Source organism: Panulirus ornatus, chromosome 14 (genome assembly GCF_036320965.1).
Source record: "Panulirus ornatus isolate Po-2019 chromosome 14, ASM3632096v1, whole genome shotgun sequence".
Classification (NCBI taxonomy): Eukaryota; Metazoa; Arthropoda; class Malacostraca; order Decapoda; family Palinuridae; genus Panulirus; species Panulirus ornatus.
The window spans coordinates 20,703,257-20,723,003 of NC_092237.1; positions in this window are offsets into that span (position 1 = coordinate 20,703,257).

Here is a 19,747-nt window from a genome sequence, read left to right on the forward strand (position 1 = left end):
ACACAAACCCTCCAGGCTGGGGCTGTCCTCTATAATGGCTGATGGAGAGCGTGCGTCGTCATACATAAATACCCTTTCGACACAACTGAGTCTCAGTCACAAACGCCTATCATTCTCACACCACCACTTGCGGCCATCATCATGGTTTATGCTACCATCAAGTATCATCAGTACTACGGCTGTAGGAACCAACGAGTCCCCACTTAACCTCAGGTCACAAGATGCCAGCCATTTAACTATTGGGCTCAACCAGTGCTGGTGTGACCGATGCATCCAGCGACACACTAATCTCCCATCAGCTACACGTCAGCTGCTGCTTCTGCGCTGGTTCACAAGGCCAGTTGTAGCCATCTAAACACATTTCTGCTATAATTAACAAGCTTTTTCTCGTCTCCACGAGAACCTTCTTTTCCTGCGGTTTACAAGGTCAGTTGTATTCACCAGGATCTGTTTCTGCTGTGTTTGACAAGTTTAGTCGTGTCCACCAGCAGCTGCTCTCGCTATGGTTTGCAAGGCCAGTTGTATCCATCAGGACTTTTCTCTGAAACTGGTTTTCAAGTTTAGTCGTCTCTATCAGCAGCTGCTCCTGCTGTGGTTTACAAGGTCATTTGCATCCAAAAGGACTGGTCTCTGCTATTGTTTCCAAGCTTAGTTGTCTACTCAAACCTTCTTCTCTCGTGTTATACAAGGCCAGCTATATCCACCAGGACCTGTTTTTGCCATGGTTTACAAGCCTAGTCGTCTGAACCAGGACTTACTCTTAATTTGGTTTGCAAGGTCACTTGTATTCATGAGGAGCTCTTTCTGCAATGGTTTACAAGCTTGGTCACCTCTACCGAGACCTGCCTCTTCTCTTGTTATACCCATGATCATATCTACCTGGGTCTACTACTCCTTTGGTTTATAGGTTTAGCTAGTAGTGTCCCCGAGGGCCTGCTCATGTAGCGGTTTACAGTCGGAGTCTTTACCACGAACATATTACCCTTTTGTGGTTTACTGTTGTTGTATCACTCAGTACGACCTGCCTTTCTTGTCCAGAACTTTACAAACCAAATGACTTTAAAAAGAACTTGCTTCTATACTCACTAGCTTGTTTTCTCTAAAGACATGGTTTACAAGCATAGGAGTTTCCATTGGATCCTACGTCTGTGGTTTACAAACCTTGTATCCTCCCGCAGTACCCTATTTTGATTAACAAGCCCAGTGGTCACTCACCAGGATCTGCTGTTACAAGCCTTGTAGTCATCTCCAACGGGATCGTCCTATGCTAAACAAGCCTAGGAATCACCTACCAGGACCTGGTGCTAGCTCGTGTGGTTTACACATCATCTTTACCAGGACCTACTGCTACTACTGTAGTTTACAAGCCTTGTGGTCTTCACCAGAACCTCTACTGTGGTTAACAAGCCCAGCCGTCACCCACCAGGACCTGCTGCTACTATGTGTACAGGACATCCTCACCAGGACCTAACCTCCTGACCTGCGTCGCTCGTATTAGAGGAACCGTCAACCAACTTCTACCAGGCTGGCTTTATCAGCGGACCCACTTGGCCAGACTCTAATGTCTTGTGTATTCACAAAAAATGCCTCAGCTGCAGATGACAGCTGATATCTTATCTTCAGGTCCAAATACAAGTGTTTGAAGCATCTTTATTATTCTTGGTCATTTTTCATAGATTTCCTCACGACTTTGGATAGACTACTGCCGAAAAGTAATCAAAACAGCTAAGGAAAACTTCCGGTTAGATAAGAGTTTTCTTTTCATGTTCGTATCACATGGATATTGAATATTAGTGGTTTTGGCGTTAATACTCTAAATTCCGTTATTTTTCAATCTCTAATCTTTTTATGGAGAAACTACACAAATACATACACACACACACACATATATATATATATATATATATATATATATATATATATATACGAATAAAGTGCATATGAACGCGCACCTTCATAGAACATACAAACCTCCAACAGCCAGGATCGAACCCGGGACCCCTGTGCAAGAGACAGGCATGCTAACCGCTAGGCTATGGGACTGTATAATAGGAAACAACTATTCGAAATACTAAGTACCCGAATACCCTTCGTCTCACAATGGTGAGCAACGGGGTCTATATTGGTTATTTCCGAACAGACGCACATAGCCAGCTGATAGCGTTTTACCGAACCTAACTGTACAACTCGGAGGTATATGAATACGAATAAAATGCATATGAACGCGCACCTTGATAGAACATACAAACCTCCAACATCCAGGATCGAACACATATATAGCCGATTCTATAGAATGGGCTATATATATATATGTATGTATTTATATGTGATGAAATGGTTTGGGCATGTGGATAGAATGAGTTAGGAAACTATATATATATATATATATATATATATATATATATATATGTATATATATATATATATATATATATATATATATATATATATATATATATATATATATATATATATATATATATATATATATATATATATATATACTTTATTTTTTTTTTTGTCGGTCTCCCGCGTTTGCGAGGTAGCGCAAAGAAACAGACGAAAGATATGGCCCAACCCACCCCCATACACATGTATATACATACGTCCACACACGCAAATATACATACCTACACAGCTTTCCATGGTTTACCCCAGACGCTTCACATGCCCTGATTCAATCCACTGACAGCACGTCAACCCCGGTATACCACATCGATCCAATTCACTCTATTCCTTGCCCTCCTTTCACCCTCCTGCATGTTCAGGCCCCGATCACACAAAATCTTTTTCACTCCATCTTTCCACTTCCAATTTGGTCTCCCACTTCTCCTCGTTCCCTCCACCTCAGACACATATATCCTCTTGGTCAATCTTTCCTCACTCATTCTCTCCATGTGCCCAAACCATTTCAAAACACCCTCTTCCGCTCTCTCAACCACGCTCTTCTTATTTCCACACATCTCTCTTACCCTTACGTTACTTACTCGATCAAACCACCTCACACCACACATTGTCCTCAAACATCTCATTTCCAGCACATCCATCCTCCTGCGCACAACTCTATCCATAGCCCACGCCTTGCAACCATACAACATTGTTGGAACCACTATTCCTTCAAACATACCCATTTTTGCTTTCCGATATAATGTTCTCGACTTCCACACATTCTTCAAGGCTCCCAGGATTTTCGCCCCCTCCCCCACCCTATGATGCACTTCCGCTTCCATGGTTCCATCCGCTGCCAGATCCACTCCCAGATGTCTAAAACACTTTACTTCCTCCAGTCTTTCTCCATTCAAACTCACCTCCCAATTGACTTGACCCTCAACCCTACTGTACCTAACAACCTTACTCTTATTCACATTTACTCTTAAATTTCTTCTTTCACACACTTTACCAAACTCAGTCACCAGCTTCTGCAGTTTCTCACATGAATCAGCCACCAGCGCTGTATCATCAGCGAACAAAAACTGACTCACTTCCCAAGCTCTCTCATCCCCAACAGACTTCATACTTGCCCCTCTTTCCAAAACTCTTGCATTCACCTCCCTAACAACCCCATCCATAAACAAATTAAACAACCATGGAGACATCACACACCCCTGCCGTAAACCTACATTCACTGAGAACCAATCACTCTCCTCTCTTCCTACACGTACACATGCCTTACATGCTCGATAAAAACTTTTCACTGCTTCTAACAACTTGCCTCCCACACCATATATTCTTAATACCTTCCACAGAGCATCTCTATCAACTCTATCATATGCCTTCTCCAGATCCATAAATGCTACATATATATATATATATATATATATATATATATATATATATATACATATATATATATATATATATATATATATATATATATATATGTATATATATATATATATATATATATATATATATATATATATATATATTTTTTTTTTTATACTTTGTCGCTGTCTCCCGCGTTAGCGAGGTAGCGCAAGGAAACAGACGAAAGAAATGGCCCAACCCTCCCCCCATACCCATGTATATACATACGTCCACACACGCAAATATACATACCTACACAGCTTTCCATGGTTTACCCCAGACGCTTCACATGCCTTGATTCAATCCACTGACAGCACGTCAACCCCGGTATACCACATCGCTCCAATTTACTCTATTCCTTGCCCTCCTTTCACCCTCCTGCATGTTCAGGCCCCGATCACACAAAATCTTTTTCACTCCATCTTTCCACCTCCAATTTGGTCTCCCTCTTCTCCTTGCTCCCTCCACCTCCGACACATATATCCTCTTGGTCAATCTTTCCTCACTCATCCTCTCCATGTGCCCAAACCACTTCAAAACACCCTCTTCTGCTCTCTCAACCACGCTCTTTTTATTTCCACACATCTCTCTTACCCTTACGTTACTCATTCGATCAAACCACCTCACACCACACATTGTCCTCAAACATCTCATTTCCAGCACATCCATCCTCCTGCGCACAACTCTATCCATAGCCCACGCCTCGCAACCATACAACATTGTTGGAACCACTATTCCTTCAAACATACCCATTTCTGCTTTCCGAGATAATGTTCTCGACTTCCACACATTCTTCAAGGCCCCCAGAATTTTCGCCCCCTCCCCCACCCTATGATCCACTTCCGCTTCCATGGTTCCATCCGCTGCCAGATCCACTCCGAGATATCTAAAACACTTCACTTCCTCCAGTTTTTCTCCATTCAAACTCACCTCCCAATTGACTTGACCCTCAACCCTGCTGTACCTAATAACCTTGCTCTTATTCACATTTACTCTTAACTTTCTTCTTCCACACACTTTACCAAACTCAGTCACCAGCTTCTGCAGTTTCTCACATGAATCAGCCACCAGCGCTGTATCATCAGCGAACAACAACTGACTCACTTCCCAAGCTCTCTCATCCCCAACAGACTTCATACTTGCCCCTCTTTCCAAAACTCTTGCATTCACCTCCCTAACAACCCCATCCATAAACAAATTAAACAACCATGGAGACATCACACACCCCTGCCGCAAACCTACATTCACTGAGAACCAATCACTTTCCTCTCTTCCTACACGTACACATGCCTTACATCCTCGATAAAAACTTTTCACTGCTTCTAACAACTTTCCTCCCACACCATATATTCTTAATACCTTCCACAGAGCATCTCTATCAACTCTATCATATGCCTTCTCCAGATCCATAAATGCTACATACAAATCCATTTGCTTTTCTAAGTATTTCTCACATACATTCTTCAAAGCAAACACCTGATCCACACATCCTCTACCACTTCTGAAACCACACTGCTCTTCCCCAATCTGATGCTCTGTACATGCCTTCACCCTCTCAATCAATACCCTCCCATATAATTTACCAGGAATACTCAACAAACTTATACCTCTGTAATTTGAGCAATGAGTGGGAGATGTATAAAAGAAAGAGACAGGAGGTCAAGAGGAAGGTGCAAGAGGTGAAAAAAAGGGCAAATGAGAGTTGGGGTGAGAGAGTATCATTAAATTTTAGGGAGAATTAAAAGATGTTCTGGAAGGAGGTAAATAAAGTGCGTAAGACAAGGGAGCAAATGGGAACTTCAGTAAAGGGCGCAAATGGTGAGGTGATAACAAGTAGTGGTGATGTGAGAAGGAGATGGAGTGAGTATTTTGAAGGTTTGTTGAATGTGTTTGATGATAGAGTGGCAGATATAGGGTGTTTTGGTCGAGGTGGTGTGCAAAGTGAGAGGGTTAGGGAAAATGATTTGGTAAACAGAGAAGAGGTAGTGAAAGCTTTGCGGAAGATGAAAGCCGGCAAGGCAGCAGGTTTGGATGGTATTGCAGTGGAATTTATTAAAAAAGGGGGTGACTGTATTGTTGACTGGTTGGTAAGGTTATTTAATGTATTTATGACTCATGGTGAGGTGCCTGAGGATTGGCGGAATGCGTGCATAGTGCCATTGTACAAAGGCAAAGGGGATAAGAGTGAATATATATATATATATATATATATATATATATATATATATATATATATATATATATATAAAATGTGTGGAAGTCGAGAACATTATCTCGGAAAGCAAAAATGGGTATGTTTGAGGGAATAGTAGTTCCAACAATGTTGTATGGTTGCGAGGCGTGGGCTATGGATAGAGATGTGCGCAGGAGGATGGATGTGCTGGAAATGAGATGTTTGAGGACAATGTGTGGTGTGAGGTGGTTTGATCGAGTAAGTAACGTAAGGGTAAGAGAGATGTGTGGAAATAAAAAGAGCGTGGTTGAGAGAGCAGAAGAGGGTGTTTTGAAATGGTTTGGGCACATGGAGAGAATGAGTGAGGAGAGATTGACCAAGAGGATATATGTGTCGGAGGTGGAGGGAACGAGGAGAAGAGGGAGACCAAATTGGAGGTGGAAAGATGGAGTGAAAAAGATTTTGTGTGATCGGGGCCTGAACATGCAGGAGGGTGAAAGGAGGGCAAGAAATAGAGTGAATTGGATTCATGTGGTATACCGGGGTTGACGTGCTGTCAGTGGATTGAAGCAAGGCATGTGAAGCGTCTGGGGTATACCATGGAAAGCTGTGTAGGTATGTATATTTGCGTGTGTGGACGTGTGTATGTACATGTGTATGGGGGGGGGGGGGGTTGGGCCATTTCTTTCGTCTGTTTCCTTGCGCTACCTCGCAAACGCGGGAGACAGCGACAAAGTATAAAAAAAAAAAAAAAAAAAAAAAAAAAAAATATATATATATATATATATATATTCTATCACATACTCCCACAACAGGAGTTGTGGGAGTATGTGATAGAATGTAAGAAAGTAAATTCTCGATTAATATGGGTAAAATTGAAAGTTGAAGGAGAGAGGTGGGTGATTATTGGTGCATATGCACCTGGGCATGAGAAGAAAGATCATGAGAGGCAAGTGTTTTGGGAGCAGCTAAATGAGTGTGTTAGCGGTTTTGATGCACGAGACCGGGTTATAGTGATGGGTGATTTGAATGCAAAGGTGAGTAATGTGGCAGTTGAGGGAATAATTGGTATGCATGGGGTGTTCAGTGTTGTAAATGGAAATGGTGAAGAGCTTGTAGATTTATGTGCTGAAAAAGGACTGATGATTGGGAATACCTGGTTTAAAAAGCGAGATATACATAAGTATACTTATGTAAGTAGGAGAGATGGCCAGAGAGCGTTATTGGATTACGTGTTAATTGACAGGCGTGCGAAAGAGAGACTTTTGGATGTTAATGTGCTGAGAGGTGCAACTGGAGGGATGTCTGATCATTATCTTGTGGAGGCTAAGGTGAAGATTTGTATGGGTTTTCAGAAAAGAGGAGTGAATGTTGGGGTGAAGAAGGTGGTGAGAGTAAGTGAGCTTGGGAAGGAGACCTGTGTGGGGAAGTACCAGGAGAGACTGTGTACAGAATGGAAAAAGGTGAGAACAATGGAAGTAAGGGGAGTCGGGGAGGAATGGGATGTATTTAGGGAATCAGTGATGGATTGCGCAAAAGATGCTTGTGGCATGAGAAGAGTGGGAGGTGGGCTGTTTAGAAAGGGTAGTGTGTGGTGGGATGAAGAAGTAAGAGTATTAGTGAAAGAGAAGAGAGAGGCATTTGGACGATTTTTGCAGGGAAAAAATGCAATTGAGTGGGAGAAGTATAAAAGAAAGAGACAGGAGGTCAAGAGAAAGGTGCAAGAGGTGAAAAAAAGGGCAAATGAGAGTTGGGGTGAGAGACTATCAGTAAATTTCAGGGAGAATAAAAAGATGTTCTGGAAGGAGGTAAATAGGGTGCGTAAGACAAGGGAGCAAATGGGAACTTCAGTGAAGGGCGTAAATGGGGAGGTGATAACAAGTAGCGGTGATGTGAGAAGGAGATGGAATGAGTATTTTGAAGGTTTGTTGAATGTGTCTGATGACAGAGTGGCAGATATAGGGTGTTTTGGTCGAGGTGGTGTGCAAAGTGAGAGGGTTAGGGAAAATGATTTGGTAAACAGAGAAGAGGTAGTAAAAGCTTTGCGGAAGATGAAAGCCGGCAAGGCAGCAGGTTTGGATGGTATTGCAGTGGAATTTATTAAGAAAGGGGGTGACTGTATTGTTGACTGGTTGGTAAGGTTATTTAATGTATGTATGACTCATGGTGAGGTGCCTGAGGATTGGCGGAATGCGTGCATAGTGCCATTGTACAAAGGCAAAGGGGATAAGAGTGAGTGCTCAAATTACAGAGGTATAAGTTTGTTGAGTATTCCTGGTAAATTATATGGGAGGGTATTGATTGAGAGGGTGAAGGCATGTACAGAGCATCAGATTGGGGAAGAGCAGTGCGGTTTCAGAAGTGGTAGAGGATGTGTGGATCAGGTGTTTGCTTTGAAGAATGTATGTGAGAAATACTTAGAAAAGCAAATGGATTTGTATGTAGCATTTATGGATCTGGAGAAGGCATATGATAGAGTTGATAGAGATGCTCTGTGGAAGGTATTAAGAATATATGGTGTGGGAGGCAAGTTGTTAGAAGCAGTGAAAAGTTTTTATCGAGGATGTAAGGCATGTGTACGTGTAGGAAGAGAGGAAAGTGATTGGTTCTCAGTGAATGTAGGTTTGCGGCAGGGGTGTGTGATGTCTCCATGGTTGTTTAATTTGTTTATGGATGGGGTTGTAAAGGAGGTAAATGCAAGAGTCCTGGAAAGAGGGGCAAGTATGAAGTCTGTTGGGGATGAGAGAGCTTGGGAAGTGAGTCAATTGTTGTTCGCTGATGATACAGCGCTGGTGGCTGATTCATGTGAGAAACTGCAGAAGCTGGTGACTGAGTTTGGTAAAGTGTGTGGAAGAAGAAAGTTGAGAGTAAATGTGAATAAGAGCAAGGTTATTAGGTACAGTAGGGGTGAGGGTCAAGTCAATTGGGAGGTGAGTTTGAATGGAGAAAAACTGGAGGAAGTGAAGTGTTTTAGATATCTGGGAGTGGATCTGTCAGCGGATGGAACCATGGAAGCGGAAGTGGATCATAGGGTGGGGGAGGGGGCGAAAATTTTGGGAGCCTTGAAAAATGTGTGGAAGTCGAGAACAGTATCTCGGAAAGCAAAAATGGGTATGTTTGAGGGAATAGTGGTTCCAACAATGCTGTATGGTTGCGAGGCGTGGGCTATGGATAGAGATGTGCGCAGGAGGATGGATGTGCTGGAAGTGAGATGTTTGAGGACAATGTGTGGTGTGAGGTGGTTTGATCGAGTAAGTAACGTAAGGGTAAGAGAGATGTGTGGAAATAAAAAGAGCGTGGTTGAGAGAGCAGAAGAGGGTGTTTTGAAATGGTTTGGGCACATGGAGAGAATGAGTGAGGAGAGATTGACCAAGAGGATATATGTGTCGGAGGTGGAGGGAACGAGGAGAAGAGGGAGACCAAATTGGAGGTGGAAAGATGGAGTGAAAAAGATTTTGTGTGATCGGGGCCTGAACATGCAGGAGGGTGAAAGGAGGGCAAGAAATAGAGTGAATTGGAGTCATGTGGTATACAGGGGTTGACGTGCTGTCAGTGGATTGAAGCAAGGCATGTGAAGCGTCTGGGGTAAACCATGGAAAGCTGTGTAGGTATGTATATTTGCGTGTGTGGACGTGTGTATGTACATGTGTATGGGGGGGGGGGGTTGGGCCATTTCTTTCGTCTGTTTCCTTGCGCTACCTCGCAAACGCGGGAGACAGCGACAAAGTATAAAAAAAAAAAAAAAAAAAAAAAAAATATATATATATATGTATGTATGTATGTATATGTGACGAAATGGTTTGGGCATGTGGGTAGAATGAGTTAGGAAACAGTGACAAAGAGCATATATGTGTCAGAGGAGGAGGGAACAAGGAGAAGCAGGAGACCAAATTGGAGGTGAAAAGATGGAGTGAAAATGATTTTGACCGATCGGGGCCTGAACATGCAGGAGGGTGAGAAGTGAATTGGAACGATGTGGTATACTGGGGTCAATGGACTAAAAAAGGCAAGTGAAGTGTCTGAGGTAAACCATGGAAAGGTCTGTTGGGCCTGGATGTGGATAGAGAGCTGTGGTTTCGGTGCATTACACATGACAGCTAGAGACTGCGAGTGAAAGAATGTGGCGTTTTTTGTCTGATTTCCTGGCACTACATCGCTGAAGCAGGGGGTCGTATTGCTGTTTCCTGTAGGGTGGGGTAGCACCAGACAAGGCGGCGGGTTTGGATGGTATTGCAGTGGATTTTATTAAAAAAGAGGGTGACTGTCTTGTTGACTGGTTGGTGAAGATATTCAATGTATGTATGGTTCATGGTGAAGTGCCTGAGGGTTGGCGGAATGCGTGCATAGTGCCATTGTACAAAAGCAAAGGTGATAAAGGTGAGTGTTCAAATTATAGAAGTAAAAGATTGTTGAGTATTCCTGGGATATCATATGGGAGGGTATTGACTGAAAGGGTCAAGGCATGTACAGAGCATCAGATTGGGGAACAGCAGTGTGGTTTCAGAAGTCGTAGAGAATATGCGGATCAAGTTTTTTCTTTGAAGAATGTAAATGAGAAATACTTAGAAAAACAAATGGATTAGTATGTAGCATTTATGGATCTGGAGAAGCCATATGATAGAGTTGATAGAGATGCTTTGTGGAAGATATTAAGAGTATATGGTGTGGGAGGTAGGATGCTAGAAGCAGTGAAAACTTTTTAGGAAAACTTTTTAGGAAGAGCGGAAAGTGATTGGTTCCCAGTGAATGTCGGTTTGCGGCAGGGATGTGTGATGTCTCCATGGTTGTTTGATTTGTTTATAGATGGGGTTGTTAGGGAGGTGAATTCAAGAGTTTTGGAAGGATGGGCAAGTATGCAGTCTGTTGTAGATGAGAGGGCTTGGGAAGTGAGTCACTATTTTTTCGCTGATGATACAGCGCTGGTGGTTGATTAGGGTGAGAAACTGCAGAAGTTGGTGACTGAGTTTGGTGAAGTGTGTGAAAGAAGAAAGCTGATAGTAAAGTAAATAAGAGCAATGTTACTATGTACAGTAGGGTTGAGAAACTAGTAAATTGGGAGGTAAGTTTGAATGGAGAAAAACTGGAAGAAATGAAGTGTTTTAGATATCTGCGAGTGGATTTGGCAGCGGATGGAACCATGGAAGCGGAAGTGAGTCATAGGGTTGGGGAGGAAGCGAAGGTTCTGGTAGCGTTGAAGAATGTGTGGAAGTCGAGAACGTTATCTCGGAGAGCAAAAATGGGTCTTTAAAGGAATAGTGGTTCTAACAATGTTATATGGTTGTGAGGCATGGGCTATAGATATGGTTGTGCAGAGGAGGGTGGATGTGTTGTAAATGAGACGTTTGAGGACAAAGCTTTTACTACCTCATCTCTATTCACCAAATCATTCTCCTTAACTCTCTCACCTTGCACACCACCTCGACCAAAACACCCTATATCTGCCACTCTATCATCAAACACATTCAACAAACCTTCAAAATACTAACTCTATCTCCTTCTCACATCACCACTACTTGTTATCATCTCCCCATTACCCCCCTAGACTGATGTTCCCATTTGTTCTCTTGTCATACGCACTTATTTATCTCCTTCCAAAGCATCTCTTTATTCTCCCTAAAATTTAATGATACTCTCTCACCCCAACTCTCATTTGCCCTTATTTTCACCTCTTGCACCTTTCTCTTGACCTCCTGCCTCTTTCATTTATACATCTACCACTCACTTGCATTATGTCCCTGCAAGAATCGTCCAAATGCCTCTCTCTCTTCTCTTTCACTAATAATCTTACTTCTTCATCCCACCACTCACTACCTTTTCTAATCTGCCCACCTCCCACGCTTCTCATGCCAAAAGCATCTTTTGCGCAAGCCATCACTGTTTCCCTAACTACATCCCATTCCTCCCCCACTCCCCTTACCTCCTTTGATCTCGCCTTTTTCCATTCTGTACTCAGTCTCCCCTGGTACTTCCTCACACAAGTCTCCTTCCCAAGCTCACTTACTCTCACCACTCTCTTCACCCCAACATTCTCTCTTCTTTTCTTAAAACCTCTACATATCTTCACCTTCGCCTCCGCAAGATAATGATCAGACATCCCTCCAGTTGCACCTCTAAGCACATTAACATCCAAAAGTCTCTCTTTCGCGCGCCTATCAATTAACGCGTAATCCAATAACGCTCTCTGGCCATCTCTCTTTCTTACATTCGTATACTTATGTATATCTCTCTTTTTAAACCAGATATTCCCAATCACCAGTCCTTTTTCAGCACATAAATCGACAAGCTCTTCACCATTTCCATTTATAACACTGAACACCCCATGTACACCAATTATTTTCTCAACTGCCACATTACTCACCTTTGCATTCAAATCACCCATCACTATAACCCGGTCTCGTGCATCAAAACTACTAACACACTCACTCAGCTGCTCCCAAAACACTTACCTCTCACGATCTTTCTTCTCATGCCTAGGTGCATATGCACCAATAATCACCCATCTCTCTCCATCAACTTTCAGTTTTACCCATATCAATCTAGAGTTTACTTTCTTCCACTCTATCACATACTCCCACCACTCCTGATTCAGGAGTAGTGCTACTCCTTCCCTTGCTCTTGTCCTCTCACTAACCCCTGACTTTACTCCCAAGCCATTCCCAAACCACTCTTCCCCTTTACCCTTGAGCTTCGTTTCACTCAAAGCCAAAACATCCAGGTTCCTTTCCTCAATTATACTACCTATCTCTCCTTTTTTCTCATCTTGGTTACACCCATATACATTTAGACACCCCAATCTGAGCCTTCGAGGAGGATGAGCACTCCCAGCGTGACTCCTTCTTCTGTTTTCACTTTTAGAAAGTTAAAATACAAGGAGGGGAGGGTTTATAGCCCCCTGCTCCCATCCCCTTTAGTCGCCTATTAAAGACACGTGAGGGATGCGTAGGGAGTATTCTTTCTCCCTTATCCCCAGGGAACATCAGTGAAGGGGGCTAAAGGGGAAGTGATATAAAGTAGTGGTGAGTGAGAAGGACATCAGTATTTTGAAGGTTTGTTGAATGTGTTTGATGATAGAGCGGCAGATATAGGGTGTTTTGGTCGAGGTGGTGTGCAAAGTGAGAGGGATAGGGAGAATGATTTGGTAAACAGAGAAGAGGTAGTAAAAGGTTTGCGGAAGATGAAAGCCAGCAAGGCAGGGGGTTTGGATGGAGATGAAGTGGAATTTATTAAAAAAGTGGGTGACTGTATTGTTGACTGGTTGGTAAGATTATCTAAGGTATGTATGACTCATGATGAGGTGCCTGAGGATTGGCGGAATGCTTGCATTGTGCCGTTGTACAAAGGCAAAGGGGATAAAAGTGAGTGCTCAAATTCCAGAGGTATAAGTTTGTTGAGTGTTCCTGGGAAATTATATGGGAAGGTATTGATTGAGAGGGTGAAGGCATGTACAGAGCATCAGATTGGGGAAGAACAGTGTGGTTTCAGAAGTGGTAGAGGATTTGTGGATCAGGTGTTTGCTTTGAAGAATGCATGTGAGAAATACTTAGAAAAGCAAATGGATTTGTATGTAGCATTTATGGATCTGGAGAAGTCATATGATAGAGTTGATAGAGATGCTTTGTGGAAGGTATTGAGAATATATGGTATGGGAGGCAAGTTGTTAGAAGCAGTTGTTAGAAGCATGTGTGCGTGAAGGATGAGAGGAAAGTGATTGGTTCTCAGTGAATGATGGTTTGCGGCAGGGATGCGTGATGACTCCATGGTTGTATAATCTGTTTATGAATGGGATTGTTTGGGAGGCGAATGCAAGAGTTTTGGAAAGAGGGGTAAGTATGCACACTGTTGTGGCTGAGAGAGCTTGGGAAGTGAGTCAGTTGTTTGCTAATGATACACTGCTGGTGGGTGATTCGTGTGAGAAACTGCAGAAGCTGGTGACTGAGTTTGGTAAAGTGTGTGAAAGAAGAAAGCTGAGAGTAAATGTGAATAAGAGCAAGGTTATTAAGTACAGTAGGGTTGAGAGACAAGCCAATTGGGAGGTAAGTTTGAATGGAGAAAAACTGGAGGAAGTGAAGTATTTTATATATCTGGGGTGAATTTGGCAGTGGATGGACCCATGGAAGCGGAAGTGAATGAAGGGTGGGGAAGGGGCGAAAAATGTGTGAGCGTTGAGGAATATGTGGAAGTCGAGAACGTTATCTTGGAAAGCAAAAATGGGTATGTTTGGAGGAATAGTGGCTCCAACAATGATACGTGGTTGCGAGGCGTGGGCTATAGATAGAGTTGTGCGGAGGAGGATGAATGTGCTGGAAATGAGATGTTTGAGGACAATATGTGGTGTGAGGTGGTTTGATCGAGTAAGTTATAATAGGGTAAGAGAGATGTGTGGTAATAAAATGAGTGTTGTTGACAGGGCAAAGAGGGTGTTTTGAAATGGCTTGGTCACATGGAGAGAATGAGTGAGGAACGATTGACCAAGATGATATATGTGTCAGAGGTGGAGAGAACGAGGAGAAGTGGGAGACCAAATTGTAGGTGGAAAGATGGAGTGAAAAAGGTTTTGAGTGATCGGGGCCTCAACATGCAGGAGGGTGAAAGGCGTGCAAGGAATAGGGTGAATTGGAACGGTGTGGTATACCGGGGTCGACGTGCTGTCAATGGATTGAACCAGGGCATGTGAAGCGGCTGGAGTAAACCATGGAAAGTTCTCTGGGGCCTGGATGTGGAAAGGGAGCTGCGCTATCGGTGCATTTTACATGTTAGCTAGAGACTGAGCGTGAACGAATGTGGCCTTTGTTGTCTTTTCCTTGCGCTACCTCGCGCACATGCGGGTAGGGGGCTGTTATTTTATGTGTGGCGCGGTGGCGACGGTAATGAATAAGGGAAGACAGTATGAATTATGTATATATGTATATATGAATATGTCTGTGTGTGCATATATATGTATAAGTTGAGATTTATAGGTATGTATATATGCGTGTGTGGGCGTTTATGTAACACCGACTAAGTATAAGATGATATATGCATATATATATATATATATATATATATATATATATATATATATATATATATATATATATATATATATATATATTTATATATATATATATATATATATATATATATATATATATATATATATATATATATATATATATATATATATATATATATATATATATATATATATATATATATATATATATATATATATATATATGCATATATCATCTTATACTTAGTCGTTGTTTCCCCCTTTAGGGAAGTAGCGCAAGGAAACAGACGAAAGTTTGGCCCAACCCACCAACATATACATGTTTGTACATAAACGCCCACACACGCACATATACATATATATATACACAGTCTCTAGCTGTCATGAGTAATGCACCGAAAGCACAGTTCCCTTTCCACATCCAGGCCCTACAAAACTTTCCATGGTTTACCCCAGACGCTTCACATGCCCTGCTTCAATCCACTGACTGCACGTTGATCCCGGTATACCACATCGTTCCAATTCACTCTATTCCTTGCACACATTTCACTCTAATGTATGTTCCGGCCCGGTCGCTTAAAATCTTTTTCACTTCATCCATCCACCTCCACTTTGGTCTCCCACTTATCCTCGTTCCCTCCACCTCTGACACATATATACTCTTTGTCAATCTTTCCTCAATCAAACTCTCCATGAGATGAAACCATTTCAATGCACCTTCTTCTGCGCTCTCAATCAAACTCTTTTCATTACTACACATTTCTCTGACCCTTTCATTACTTACTCGATCAAACCACATCACACCACATATTGTCCTAAAACATTTCATTTCCATATATATATATATATATATATATATATATATATATATATATATATATATATATATATATATATATATATATATATATATATATATATATATATATGTATATATATATATATATATATATATATATATATATATATATATATATATATATATATATATATATATATATATATATATATATATATATATATATATATATATATATGTATATATTTTTTTTTTTTCATACTATTCGCCATTTCCCGCATTAGCGAGGTAGCGTTGAGAACAGAGGACCGGGCCTTTGAGGGAATATCCTCACCTGGCCCCCTTCTCTGTTCCCTCTTTTGGAAAATTAAATAAAAAGCGAGAGGGGGGGATTTCCAGCCATCCGCTCCCTCCCCTTTTAGTCGCCTTCTACGACAAGCAGGGAATTCATGGGAAGTATTCTTTCTCCCCTATTCCCAGGGATAATATGTATATATATATATATATATATATATATATATATATATATATATATATATATATATATATATATATATATATATATATATATATATATATATATATATATATATATATATATTTATATATATAAATATATATATATATATATATATATATATATATATATATATATATATATATATATATATATATATATATATATATATATATATATATATATATATATATTTTTAACTATTCGCCATTTCCCGCGTTAGCGAGGTAGCGTTAAGAACAGAGGACTGGGCCTTTTTTGGAATATCCTCACCTGGCCCCCTCTGTTCCTTCTTTTGGAAAATTAAAAAAAAATACGAGAGGGGAGGATTTTCAGCCCCCCGCTCCCTCCCCTTTTAGTCGCCTTCTACGACACGCAGGGAATACGTGGGAAGTATTCTTAATCCCCTATCCCCAGGGGTAATATATATATATATATATATATATATATATATATATATATATATATATATATATATATATATATATATATATATATATCGCTACATCACTACCACAGAATCTTCTTCAATATGGTCCCCGTTGCTTTCAAGTCAAGAAGTGCGGTGAAGGTAACTGTGTGTTCTTATTGTTGAGGGTAGTACACATGGGGAATAAGTCTTCATTGTCTTCAGTGTGGAAACTGCATATCTGGCACAAAGGGTCACGTGATACATGTTAAGTCGATGTTTATAATGCAGAGATGTGTAGTGTGCAGAACGCAGACAAGAATTTGTAATACATAGTTGTTGGAGCGTGTGTTTTCAGATGGGTATATGCTGCTAGGGAAGAGTTTAAGCCAGGGTTAGAAATGTAGTTGTTAATGCTTCTCGACTGAAACAGGGTTTACACACTCTGTTAGTGTTATGACTACTGGAGAGCGGTGATATGCAACTGTAGGTTCCTTAAGTATGAAGCTCTGATGAGCTTCTTTAATTAATTCTACTACGAGGACGGAGCAGTTCTATGAATGATTTGGATACGTGGAGTCTTGTGCTGTTGCAAAGAAATAAGTTCAATTCATGTTGAGGTGAGATTGAAATGGAAGTATTATCTTTTTTCCTGGTGATAAATGTTTGTGGTTGCTAGGCAGCCGGTGATTGTTCTGAGCACATTGTTATGTTAACTTTTGGCTGCAGGAATAACCAGGTAGATGGAGCCTAGCTTATTTGGAGTGGTAAACTACACCTTATCTATTGTTATCCACCGCTCTAAACCTGGAAATCATACTATGATAGCTTTATAACACTATAGATGAATTTATCGGAATTCCTGGTGGCTTCATACTATGGACATGTTGAGTACTGGCAACCATGAGGCATTATATATCGTCTGTGTACAGTGTTGGCTGCGGGAGCTATATTATTCCGTGTTGGCAATTGTAGTGCTATTGTACCATGACCATAACTTCACGATTACTGCCGTTACTCGCCCTCTCCCTGGTAATGCCAATCGTGACTTCTCTTTTCAGTGTCTATAACTAGTAAGCTGCCGGTATTTAAGCATCACACATCTCAATATAGCTTGACCAAATCGCATGTCTTAACTACTGTCCTCTCTCAGGCATGCGTTAAGAACTGCAAAACAAAATATTTTAGTGCACAATAGAATGTCTCTGGACACTTCCACGGTCACTAGCTCTACTTTCTGAATGTGAGGAACTAAATAAGGAAAGAACAATTATTTTCGTTTTGTAAGTAGCACAATCATACATAAAATCTGAAAAGTTAAGTAAAGACTTTGCTACTAATTTTGCCTTTGTATACTAATTAGATGTGAGGTTAAATGATTTTCCCAGGTGGAAAGTACGTCAGGCATTTTACTTCCCGAACTTAGTAAGTTTCTCCGGAAACCAAACAAAATGCACATGCTGCACCTCCACACTCTTCTTTTTTAAAGCTGAAAAGCGTTCATCATGATAGTGGTTTGGAACTGCCAAACTATTGGATAAATGACTTTCTAATAATGCCTCATTTTGTCTTGGAATCTTGCAAAAACGGAGACAAATATTCCATTACGTCTACTATTTACGATGTTTTCAAAACTCCGACAGTAGGCCTAAACGTCAGCAGTTATTCCTGGCAATGTTTATACAGTTTATGTTGATACAGAGGGAGACATTTGGGACGAGATCTCTTTTGAGCTCTGGTTCGCAAAGATGGTGTGTGACGGCTTTAGTGTCTGGAAGATCTGACATCTGGACGGTCTACTGTATGGTAACTAGTGAGTCTAGAAGAATGGTTGTCTAGTAACCTAAGTAACTGGATATCTGGGTGTCTGGTTGCTTTGATGTCTAGATGATTTGATATCTTGATGGTTGGGTTCTTGATAAAGTGAGTAACTGAAAACAACTGTGCCTGAAAAGAGAGAAAAAAAATATGTCCTCTTGAAGCCTACATGTCTATATGTTTGTCTCATGGAATCTTGGTTTTCGGAGGTTCTAGAATCTAATCACATTCATCTACATGTCTGAATATCGAGAAAGTTGAATATATTGTTAGGGTCTCGGGTGGCTGAAAGCAACGATGTATGCAGTTCTAGGTGACATGAAGGTTAGGAGTCTGAAAATTATGATGCCAAGAAAACTTTTGTGTCCTAAACGTCTTTTCTCTTAGCCACTGGTGTCCGAAAGCTTGTGTATCTGGAAATAGATATATCTAGGCTTTAACGTCTTTAAACCAAAGTTTTGACGGTCCTATAACTGACCGATTGGATATCTGGAAGGCCCAAATCTGGATGCCTTGAAGTGTGGACAACTAGTGGTCCATAATGTGTAAGGTTGAACATTCATTTTCTAGAAGCATAAGTAACTGGAAATATAAGATGCCATAAAAAAGTGTCTAGAAACTTAACTGTCTGGAAACCTGTGTAATAACATTTAGGTAAATGAAAGCATTTTTATTTGGAATAATTTCTTTCTTTGATACCTGTTGTCTCGGGGTCTCAACCCCTTTAAGTCTGGAAGTCTGGAAGTGTGGGTAACATGATACTTGAGTGCCTAGCACAAATGTCTAGAAGTTTAGATATCTAGATACTGATTCAAAACTTTAAATCCTAACTTTCTCGAGTTTTCGGGTGTCTGAAAGACCAGGAACTCTAAAAGCAAAACAGAAATATATCATGCAACAATAACTCAAATAATCAATGGGCTTTTACCAACCAAAAGGAAAACAGAAGATATCAAAATCCTTGACTAGAAACGGATGTCTCTAGACGTCTTGGTATCTGGATGTTTAGGAGTGTTAAATCCAAGGTCTCTCTCTGTCTCTCTCTCTCTCTCTCTCTCTCTCTCTCTCTCTCTCTCTCTCTCTCTCTCTCTCTCTCTCTCTCTCTCTCTCTCTCTCTCTCTCTCCGTAGGCACTAGGAAACTTGAGGACTGCAGTCTGGTGTAGACCAGGTGTGCGAATCCTGAGATATTACCCCCCAATTTTCTCTCCCATCAGTGGTAGGTTTTCATTGG